Here is a 12,204-nt window from a genome sequence, read left to right on the forward strand (position 1 = left end):
AGTTGTGGAGTTGGCTCTGTATTTGGTTCTGGCTAAATTCTTCTTCTTTTTAGGCTTGAAAATTCAGGTAAAGGTTAAATGCATTTTATTTAACCAGGCTTTTCAGGATTTCTATTAAAGCAGTAGATATTTTTAAGATATTTAGCAATTTTCATTCTGAAGAGTCAAACTATTTTATAACTGCGACATGTGGGCCCGCGCCCTGCAGGGGGACAGGCACCAGCGGGTGATTGCCGAGGTTCAGCTGAGAATTGCCCCTGAGCATATCCCGAGTCTTGCACCATATCACAGAATCACAGAATATTCTGAGTTGGAAGCGACCCGCAAGGATCATCGAACCATTACGCACTTGCGTCTCAACAATCTTTACGTTGGTCTCCTGTGCCTAAGGATTAGAATTCAGCCTTTAAATACATGATGGCCTTTTGCTGAGACCACCGTCCATCCAATGGAGAAATACATCATTGTCTTCTGTGCTGTTTCCTCACTACTTTGCCTGATACTGGGGTTTAAGACCATCTTTGATTTTCCTTCTATATCAGAGCAGCAGTTATCTCAAAAATATCCAATGGGTCATTATGAGTGCTTCGTGCTACAGATAGTATGAAAGAAAGTATTATGAAGACAGTGGCTAAAATACAATGGATCATATAGGAAGCATCAATTAGGCAAGAGAGATATGTTCAACAAAAAACTATATGTCTTAGGGAGAAAATATAATAGATCATCAAAAGAAAAGTGTGATTTCAAACAATTTTACTATCTGGATTTTGGATGAGGCCTTCATTTATGCTCATTAACATTCCAAATAGATCCTTAATTTTTAAATGTCTTGGATGTGAAAATCTGTATGTAAAAATTACCTTTTCATCCAGAAGAATAATTTGTTTCTGTGAAAACAAACTAATTTTCCATGCATTAATATGTCTGGTTATTAGTAGCAAAGGCAATGATGCTTTAAAAGAAATAATTCTATTTCCTGGGTTTGTGAATATTGAATTATTTTTAACCTTTATCTAGGTAACAGCTTGCAATACAGGATCCACCCTCCTTATTTTCTCATATCCACAGTCTAGCCAATAGTGTAATGTAAGGACGTTTCATGAAAGACAGGGAGAGTTTTCCTAGAAGGAGGCTGAAATTGATTTTTACATCTCCTAGGCAAGGATCAATTGACCAGAAAGAGATGAGGTTCTTGTATTACATAGCAAATTCCTCTTACAGATCCAGTTATTTAAGAATGATCTGGCAGCCCTGTGTTTAGCCTAAATGATCTGTTTCCTGAGCTTCTGACAATTTGCATTCGTTTTCTTCATTTACTTCTTGTTCAGGCGCATCAATGACTTATGCTTAAAATTCCCAGCCCAGGGGTGCTGGTCGGCAGCAGCTCAGCAGGAGCCAGATGTTCACAAAGGGAGATGGTCCCTCTGTGCTCAGCATCCGTGTGGCCTCACCATGAGACTCGTGCAGCACTGGGCCCCAGCGCTGGAGAATGACAGGAAGGTCCTCGGATGCCGCTGGAGAAGACAGCCAAGCTGGTGAGGGGCTGAAAGGCATGTCCAGGAAGGAGCAGCTGAGGGCTCTGGGCCTGTCTGGTTAGGAGAGAAGGCAACTGAGGGGAGACCTCTGGGCTTTTTACCAGTCCCTGAGCAGTGGACATGGAGAGGCAAGTGCTACGTTCTTCTCCCTAAGATCCAGGGACAGGAAGTATGGGAATAGTTCAAAGCTGTGCCAGAAGAGGTTCAGACTAGACATGAGGGAACATTTCTTTACCAGGAGGGTGGTCATATGCTGGAACAGGTCTCCTGGAGAGGGAGTTGATGTCCCAAGTATTGAAGAGACATTCAGGCAGTGACCTTAATAAAAAACTTCAACTTTTGGTCAGTCCTAGAGAAGTCAGGCAGCTGTACTAGATGATTGTTGTAGGTTTTTTCCAACCAAAATAGTAAATTTTAATTGAAACCTTTTAGCTGAGTGCAATATCCTTGTTTTAAAATGTCTATCCATTCTTTTTGTATGTCATGAGTAAATTATATGGTTATTAATTAGAACTAAGACTTGGTGCATTTATACAAAAGCATTAGGACTACGTACATTTAAATAAAAAAATTAAATTGCTTTTGAGTTTTGCACGGGTCTGACTGGGTGCAAGAAATGCAGCATACATTATACAAGCAACCTGACTGTAGACTTCTTAGTGTTGCTTTAGGACATGGAATGACTCACACAGACACAGCTCTCATATGAAAGGGAAAAGCCTGGTTTTATTCTTACAGCTTCAGTATTTATAGATTTTTGGCAATGACCAGGGATCAGATAGTTAGGTTACCACCTTTCCAATCACACTGGTCATGCGAGACGTCCATCAAAAGACGTGTATCAGAAAAGAATGTATACTTATCTATGTTTACAGTCACTGTCTTGGGAAAGTTCTTAGAAATCATGTCAACAAGATTGAAAAGCTGAGTTTTCAGGGTGACACTTAGCATTTACAAAGTAAAAAAATTACTGTAGTTAGTTCAGAAGAGTGGCATATCTCAAGGTAATCAATGAGTAAAAACAAAGCTACATTTCCAAACCAGTGAAAACAGATATCCCCAAATTGTTTCCAGAGAAAACAGCATGTTCTCGATAAATTATAAAACATGCATTTTAATATGTGTCATTGGTGTCCAAGCCCAAGTTCCTATTGCAAACTTGGGAGCCCAGTGCTGGTGCAGCCAGTATCTTCATGTCAATTTTATTTTTTGCTTCTTTCAATACCTTGTTTTACAAAGATTTATGAGTATGCTAACCATTATGGTTTGTGAGAAGATCCATAAGCCCTGCAGGATCTCAGGGCTGTTGCTTGATAATCAGTATAGAGAGCTAAGAAAGAATGTCACAGGCTGTCTTACAGAGGATGTCAGTAATGTTTCTAAGTATAAATTTACATCCTCAAAGCTTATTTACCTGAGTAAAGTCTGCAGAACCACTTCTAAGAGATCAGTAATCACACTACTAGCAGATATTATATACAATATTAGTTTTCACTGGAATCTGAAGAGATGTCAGTGTCTGCACAGGTGTCCTGGTTTAACCTGGACAGTGTTAATTTTCTTCATCGTAGCTGGCCCAGTGAGTGCTGTGTTTTGGTTTCAGTATGAGAATAATATTGATGTTGTGATGCTTTTGGTTGTTGCTCAGCAGTGCCCATCCTAAGTCAAGGACTTTTCCGTTTCATGTGCTCTGCCATCAGGGAGGTACACAAGAAGCTGGGGAGGAGCATGTCCAGGACAGCGGATCTGAACTGGCGAAGGGATACTCCAGATCACAGAGCGTGACATGTTATGTTAATATGTATGAACTACAGGTTCTGTAGATGCTTATAACTAAAAATTAAATTTACAGATTTTAAGTGTGAACTCCTATGAAAGTACTCCAGGGGCAAAGGGGCAACTTCCTAGAAAAAAAGTTACATTATATCCTTGCCCTACTAGCCAGCAGACGCAAGACAGATGCTTATTCTTAGTTCTTGATTGCGACAGTTGTCTGTGTCTGAATTTCAAATCCATCTGTATGCTGGTCTTTGTAAGGCGCAGTAAATTCCTCTCTGTTGCCAAGAAAACCTTATTTTGCAGTGATTTGTCTACTTTCTCGCATTGCACATGCCTCCTGTACACAAAAGAAGTTGGAAATACTGCAAAGAATTGTCTCCAGAGATCATGATCTCTGACCTTTATCTGCATTTAACAACAGCTTAGATTCCACATTTTGTTCAGCATAGGAGTCACACAAAAGTCTTCTAAATAGGCTCTACCAGCTTCTATTCAGAGCTTCTCCCATTGAAAAAGCCTTTTCTTCCGCATTTCATTGTTTTAGAAGTAAAATGTTACTGGTTGTATTTTTAGAATTTTTTTATCCTTTACATCTTTAATGAGAAGTGAACATGCTAATAGTCTGCCATGCATTTTCTTTCTATGACTTTCTGCCAATCATCACTCAAAACAGTAAAGGTTTTTATGTGTATAATAATTTGAATAGTAGTTTGAAAAATGCAGTTATTTCACTAACATTTTAGTTCTCCATCTACTCAACAAACATACACAAAGAAAGCAGATACTTCTAGCTGTGATAATTTCTTGTTTTGACAGCTTGTGGCCAAATCTCCTTTGGCTGCTTTTGGAAGCAATAGATTTGTTAGTAGTCTCAAGCTCTAAGAATGAAAAGGTTAAGAAGTCCTACTTAACTATACTAAGAATCTGATTTAAAATGTAAGATTTAAGTTTTCTTATTCTACCTTATGAATGTAATGTTATATATTTGTTATTTAGGCTGTACAGTTTGGATAAAACAAATTTATTATTTCCTGAAGTCAAAAATTGCACAAAGCATCTAAATGAAAGCCTTTTCTATTGTATTTGATATTTAAAACGAAGAGAAGGAGAAAGTAAAACCAAACCAGAAATAAATGACTTGAAGCTGTGGAAGACAAAGCCATTCTTCTTTCCTTAAAACCCAAACTGACCCCAAGTTATAAAGTTAAAAAGCATGTGAAATAGGAGAAGCCTGCATTTAATTATTCCTGAATCTTAGATCCTGATTTCTATGATGAAAAGCAGAGCCTTCTGAATCACTGGGATATGACCTCTAAATGAAACACAAAAAAGCAATAGGCCCTGTATTCTGTAAGGACTGTGTATTTCTCCTAAGTCTTTGATCAAAAAAAACCCAAGCAAATGGTATCTGCAGGGTGGGAACATGCTATTTCACTTGCAACACTCACAACTCACAATCCCATTCTGGGTAACCAGTCACCCCAGGACACCCTCCCATCCTTTCCTCCTGTGCACAACTTCTCACAGGCACTGGGTCAAGGCTTTTAGAACCTTTCTGGATCACACATCCATCCTGGCATGCTGGAGAGGACAAGAAGTGATCTTTGAGACTGCAGATAAAAAGAAAGAAGTGAAAGTTATTAACAGTGGTCACTTCCTTTATGTGTCTTGAAAAGATAGCTTCACTAGCTGGTACACAAAGTAACACATAAAAATTCACCCTTTTCTAGATAAAGGTAATATGATCAAAAACTAATCCCTTTTTATGTGAAGCACTGTTGTATGACACACCCAATGGGTTTGGGCACATTTTTGGAAAGGAAATAATATAATTAATTTGTTTCAGACTTGCCAAATTTCACACAAGCTTGCCTCAAATGAAAAAGCCATATGTCACTAACCAGAGATTCAGATTTCAGGTTCAGTCCTTTCAGACAGGAACATTTAGATTTATTTAGGTGTATATGCATAACAGTAATGGAGCCACCTTCCCAGTAGAGCTATTAAACTCACACTTGTGAGAAAGGAAAAAGTCAGCAGTTGACAGAGATTTAGTTGGACACATTTCCTACTTACGGAATATTCAAGGAAAAAACAAACAAGTCTGCTTATATGAGATCAGAAAATGAGCATCCAAGACAGTATTTTGTTTCCAGCAGGGTCAGTGTGGTGGGTTAACCTTGGCAGGCTGCCAGACACCCACTAAGCCACTCTCCCACTCCACCTCTTCAAGGGCTCAGGGGGAGAAAATAAGGTGAGAAATTATGTGGCTTGAGGTGAAGGCAGACAGATCACTTACTAATTATCATCAGGGGCAAAACAGAACTGACTGGGGGAAGGTTAATTTAAGGTATTGCTGATTTATAATTGAGCAGGATGGTGAGAAACAAAATGAAAAACAATCTCCCACCCCTTCCCCTATTTCCTAGGCTCAGCTTTACTGCTTTGTTTTTACTCTTCTACCTCCTCTCCCTTGAGCAGCACAGTGGGGACGGGGAATGGGGATTGCACTACACAGCAATAAAGCATTCCAGTTATCAACACTGTTTTCATCACAAATCCAAAACATAGGCCCGTACAAGCTACTATGAAGAAAATTATGTCAGTGAACACCAACACACCTTCCTCTTCATGCTGGTTTTTTTCTCCAGCATGGGATCCCTCCCACAGCATACAGTCCTTCACAAACTGCTCGAGCATAGGTCATTCCCATGGGCTACAGTTATTTAAGAACTGCTCCAGCACGGGCCCTTTCCATGGGGAACAGTGCTTCAGGAAAAGACCGTTACAGTGTGGGTCCCCCTCCGGCCATGGATGCTGTTAGAAATCCAGCTCCTGTCACCTCTCCCTGGACCACAGGGAGTTTCTGCCAGCAGACCGTCCTGGTGTGGAGTCCTCCATAGGCCACAGAGCCTCAACACACGTCACCATGGACTTCCTCATGAGCTGCAGGGGAACCTCTGCTCTGGTGTGTGGAGCACCTCCTCTCCCTCCTTCACCGACCCTGGTTGTCTGCAGGATTATTATACATTTTTCTCACTCGACCCAGTTGCTCCACAGTGTTTTGACACTTTCTTACATGTTATCACAGAGACACCACCAACACTGCTGATGGGCTCAGCTTTGGGCAGTAGCGGGTCTGTCTTGGAGATGGCTGGAACTGACTCTATTGGACAAGGGGGAAACTCCAATGATTTCTCACAGAAGCCACTCCTGTAGCCGTCCCACTACAAAATCCTTGCACGTAAAACCAACGCAAGCTAATAGAAGATGTCTAGTGAGAATATGGGAATAACACAAGGTACAATGAAGGCAGCTTCTCTGGCTTGCTTTACAATCCAGCATACAGAGGAGACACTGTTCAACCCCCCTGCTGGGAAGCAGCATGAATTTCATTCCAGACTGAATCCTTAGGCATCTGTATTTCCCCATGGCCTGTAGTGATAAAAACCCCAAGTACAGTGTTACAAGTGCTTAGAAAGGGAATACAGTGCAAAAGTGAAGTCACCACTAAACCACTATTTGTCTGTGGTGTGCCTGCACCCTGAATAATGAGTTCAGTTACAGCTACTTCTGAAAGAAATTATCTAGTAGAACCAGAAAACTAAATTAAAGGATGTTCAAAATTACAGAACTCATGGACTGAAAACGGACTAGAATCCTATAACTTAAAACTCAAAGTCAAAATGATAGGTATCTATAAAGTCAGAACTTGAAAAGGAAACATTTGTTCTTTTATTTCAGAAATTAGGAAGTATCAAATTAAATTATCAGATAGTGAGCTCTAAGCAAACAAGAAGATAATCCTTTTTTTGCACATCACAGAGCTAAATTCTGGAATTACTGCTACTGCTGTGTGTCTGTGAGGATAAAATAATCAGTCATCATAAAGATGTGTGTCACTACCTGTTTTGATTTGTAGCTCTGAAATGCAAGTCTGGTATTTGCCGCTCCTTCCCACAAGCTCTGCGTATGTCCAGACTCACAGTTTATGTAACATGGGCAGCACCTATCATAGCATCAGTAAAAGAATTAAGGTGACAAAAATGCTCCTGTAGTTTAATATCCCATGAAGTCAGTTTTCACTTCTTGATCTGTTTTCCAGCATTAGCTTCTTGTTATTTCCAGTCCTCTCTGTATGAGACAAAGGTGACGATATGCTGTCTCAGCCACATGTGAGCCTCCCCGATAAAAACTTCCAAGAATACCTTATGCCAAATGCAGTAGATGAATGACCTTATCTACTTTCTTCTTCCTTCCCATCTCTGGCAACAGGTGGTTCCCTGTCTTTGGTCAAAACAAAATCCTTTTTTTCCCCCTAATGGGTATGTATGTACATGTTTATGTACACACCCATTAGTTTTAAATGAATGATTTTTATTTTTTTTTAATGCACCACTGTATCTACCACATCTGCACTGTAAAGGAAAAGAAAAATATCAAGCAGATGGGGAGTTGAGCAGCATTTCCACAGATGAAATACAGTTGTAGTACATACAACAGCAGAAACAAGGTCTATATTCCTAATCCTACACAGGGTTTATTAAGTCAAATCTACTTGATACTTATTTTTTCATTTGTGTAAGGCACAAGAGGAAGAGATTTACTCTGGTCCTATTAAATACCCAGCAAAACACAGATGTTTATTTTCGTTTTTTTCCTACTGGAACCTTAAGAAAGGGATATTAATCTGTTCAATCACAAAGAAAGAGCAATAAAGAGGTATAATTTCACCAACAGTTGTAAATGCTGTCTGGTTTCAATTATGTTTTAATCACAGTCATTTGTTCCTACCCATAAAAGTGTTTTACATAATAAAAATTAATGTAAATAAATAAATAAATAAATAAATAAATAAATAAATAAATTTGAGACAACTCCACTGACAATTACAGGAAAAGCAGAATGAACTCATTGTATGTACTGTAACTAATAATTCCTGATGTTTTGCTCCTCCCACTTCCTTCTCTGCTTTAACACAGAATTAGTCACCTTGTGACAATAACAATAATTATGTTGCATCTGGATTCCAGTTCATTCTCATCAACACGGAAGTAAAACATTGCATTCCCCACCCTGCTTACATACTATCCTCAGTAGCAGAGCTCAGATGGATTTCAGTAAAATCTTACTCTGCTATTATTCTTGTTCAAAAGCTCTTTTAATCCCGTATGTTTATGAAAATATATATATGTACATGTTGGTTTTGTGCAACTATTAGATTCTTATAATATGTACATAGAAAGATAGTTCAAGGCTTTTAACTAGTTTTTTAAGCAAGTTTTTAGTAGCTAAAATTCCTTGCTAAAGGACCATAAGCAAAGATATTTTTATCTCCAGTGGAGTAATTGCCACTGCTCTAGCCTGGGTTGAAGACATCAATCTGGACAGGAATATGAAAGAAAATACTGATGTCTAAACACTCTCTTTTCTCTAAAATGTGACGTGACTTTTTACTATCAGTTTTTTCTATTGCAAAAATGAGAAACAATCGCCATATGTGGTTTAAGGTTACTTCCTATTTATTAAGATACTTGTTCACAAGGTATACAGATATTTAGATTTTTCTTTTTAAATATAAAAGCTATTGGAAAGGGAAAAGGTAGTTGTTTCAGATGTCTTCTGAGGTTCTGAGTATTGTTTTAACTTTACGTGTCTCAGTCTAGAAGACTGGTTATTGCACAGAAATGAATGAAAGAGCATATCAGTATTCTGAGAAAACAAACCATCATGAGGATTTTGATCACTGTTATTTAAAATGAGCAGTAAGAGCTCTCTGGTGAAGGAAACAGTACTAGAAGCACAATTTTGTGCCTCATAGAGCTTTAGTCTTCTTCCTAACTTGGAATATGGGAAGAGGAAAAGAAGAAAGATTTTAAAACATTGACACTTTCTATAGTATTAGAATTCCAGGAATAGTAACTATAGGAAAAATTATAGGAGAAAAAAAGAATGCTTATAAAACATAATTGAATGATTTTTAACAATTCTAATAATTTCTGTAATTTTAAGCACACATTTTTTTTGTTTACAAAATATAAGTTTAGCCAAAACCTGAAATTTCAAAAGAAGATATAGGTACACTTGGTCCATCTACCTGAGGTATAGTAACACTTACAAAATTAATCTGTTAATGTGGTTTAATTGCCCTTTATTTTACACTGTTTGAAAGCAAGAACAGACGTGAGTCAGAAGGCACATAGAAGCGTCTTGATTAAAATAAACTGGTAACAGGATAACGTAAATATATTTATGCTTAAAGAAATAATTCTCAGGAACACTGGACAAGAATTTTAGATGGATATTAAAAAAGAACCATAGATTTATAAGGTAAAACAACAAGAGGGAAACCTTTTTCAGAGGGATGTGCACCACAGTGTTTTATCTCATACAACTGGGATTCATATGGGCCAAAATTATTTCTCTTTGATTTTAATATAGTTAAAAAGTCTTTCAGTTTCAAAGTTTCCCATATCAAAATTAGGTTTTGCATTAATTTCCCATATCAAAACATTTAAAGGCTGTTATTTTAACCTTGCCTTAAAAAAATTACTATGCTCAAAGTGCCTGCATTGTAAAGCCTATCTAGATAGATAGATAGATATAGATAAATTTTTTATTTCTATAAAAGTTATTCCATGTTTCTCACTGTCAGTTAGGGCTTAATCTGTTCTAAGTTCTCTTGTCTCTGCAATGCTTATTTTTTCTTTTTTCTTTTCACTGCTCTTTATCTTACAGTTTGGATAGAGACCACAAACCTTTTACAGACACCGCACTTACCAGATTTGTTTAAGCTATGAACTGTGATTTGGATTTCTTTTCTGAGGACAACTTCCTAGTTTACTGTCCACTTTAATAAATCTTTCTTGTGTAATGTTTGCCACAGGCAGTTGAACATGAACTCTGCTTTTCTTCACATCTCAGTTTTCCTTCCTCTGTAAAACCTATATGGTGCAGACCTACTATTTAGCAAGTCAACCAGGAGCAACCCCACAACCCTGCCTGGCAGGCTAGAAAACAGGGAACCTCTAATACATTTAGCATCATGCTCAGTAGCTCTAGTGCACACAGAATCACAATCTCCTTAGCTGGGAGAGACCCATCAGGATCATGGAGTCCAACTCCTGGCCCCACAGAGACACCCTAGCAATCCCACCCTCTGCCTGGGAGCTCTGTCTGAACACTCCTGGAGCTCTGGCAGCTGTGACCATTCCCTGGGGAGCCTGCCCAGTACCCAGTGCCCAACACAACAGCCTGCAAAAAGAAGAAAAGGGTTAAATTCTTTAAAGACAGCCTCAGGAATGTGTACATAGGGACTGCCTTCTTAGTACATGCCCTAGCTGACACAGTAAAAATAACAAGTCCATGTATAACCTAAAGTAACACTTCAGTGCAGAGAAAGGCACTTTAAAAGGATGATGTGAGATTACCTTGGTTTTTGTCTTGTCTGCAAGTTCTTCAACCTCTTCCTTTTCTGCTATCTCACACCCATGGCAGGTGGTGTATTTCAAAAACTGTATTTCATAGTAAATGTTGAATAAATGGACTTTTTGTCTCAAGGATGCATGTTCCTTCTTCTAGGACACAATGGTTGTTATCCATGAAGGTCTTTCTGCATCTGTCACCTTCAGAAATGGTTACTGTAATATTTGGGATCATCTGTGTGATAACATGCCATATCAAAAACCATTTTCTAGGTTTGAGACTTTTTTGCTGCCTATTTTGCTGCCTGAAAGAAGAGGGTTAAGATTCTTAGGATACTGCTGGAAATACTTCAAGATTCAGTCTAAATCGTGTTTTTAAAAAAGTTCTCTCTAATAAGATTCTTCCAGTTCAGTCAGAAATTTAACAAAAAGTCTTTGGAAACTGTCTATTTCCAAATGGTTATTAAAAGTGAATTTTACTGAGGAACCATTTAGTAATAGAGGTAAGTAAAAACAATTCAACTAGACAACACCAGTTTCTGATAATCTTAAAATTTCAGACTATGACCTATTGAAGTTAAGGACAGACACTACAAAAAATTCAGCCATTTATGGAAAAACAGCTTTTGTGAATCCCTTTTTGTGAAGAGGTGAAAGAACGGACAGTTAAGGATAGTTACTCTGTTAATAACTATGCAGTTTAAATCTGCCTGTTTCCATGTCATTGATATGGTTAAAGAACATGATGAAGCAGATGTACTCTAAACCTACTGCTTTGCCATTTACAAGCACACTGTTACACAGGATTTGTGACTTCAGCACTAACACCCAATATTATTTTCCCTGAGACAAAACCCAAATCATATCCATGTTCATTAGATGGTGCCATTTTAGCAATAATTCAGAATGTAGAATTTCTTTGTGCAACGTGGTAGTATTGAACACTGTGCCTTGGCCTTTCCTGATTTTGTATATTTGTAATTAAACTAGTTGTTACAGGGTAGATCTTTGATCCATTATGCAGATTAAAAAAAAGAAAAGGCAAGCTCATGAACTTAGGTGAAAGTCCAATTTCTTTTTTCTATGAGCTAGCAAATTGCTCATAGAGCTCATAGATTGTTAAAAAAATATTATTGCATCAAGCCTCCAGTAATACAATTAGTGCATTGCATTGGACAGGGGCAATGTAGTGAATGGCATAACATCTTAGCATTGCCAGTAAATCCTCTTCTGATGATAGCAAGACTGAAGACCTGTGAAGTTTTGTATTGGATGGGGCTTTCCCCACTTACCTTCTAACTTGCTTGTAAAAAGACAAGCATAATGCCCTTGGTGAGTGATGACCACGATCTATCCTGGCTGCAGGGTAGGCTGTATGCATCAGCCTGCACATTCACACAGGCATTTCACTAGATCTGTGAATAACACTTGATTTGTGCATTACTGAAACATGGATTTATTCC

Source organism: Parus major, chromosome 7, assembly GCF_001522545.3.
Source record: "Parus major isolate Abel chromosome 7, Parus_major1.1, whole genome shotgun sequence".
NCBI lineage: Eukaryota > Metazoa > Chordata > Aves > Passeriformes > Paridae > Parus > Parus major.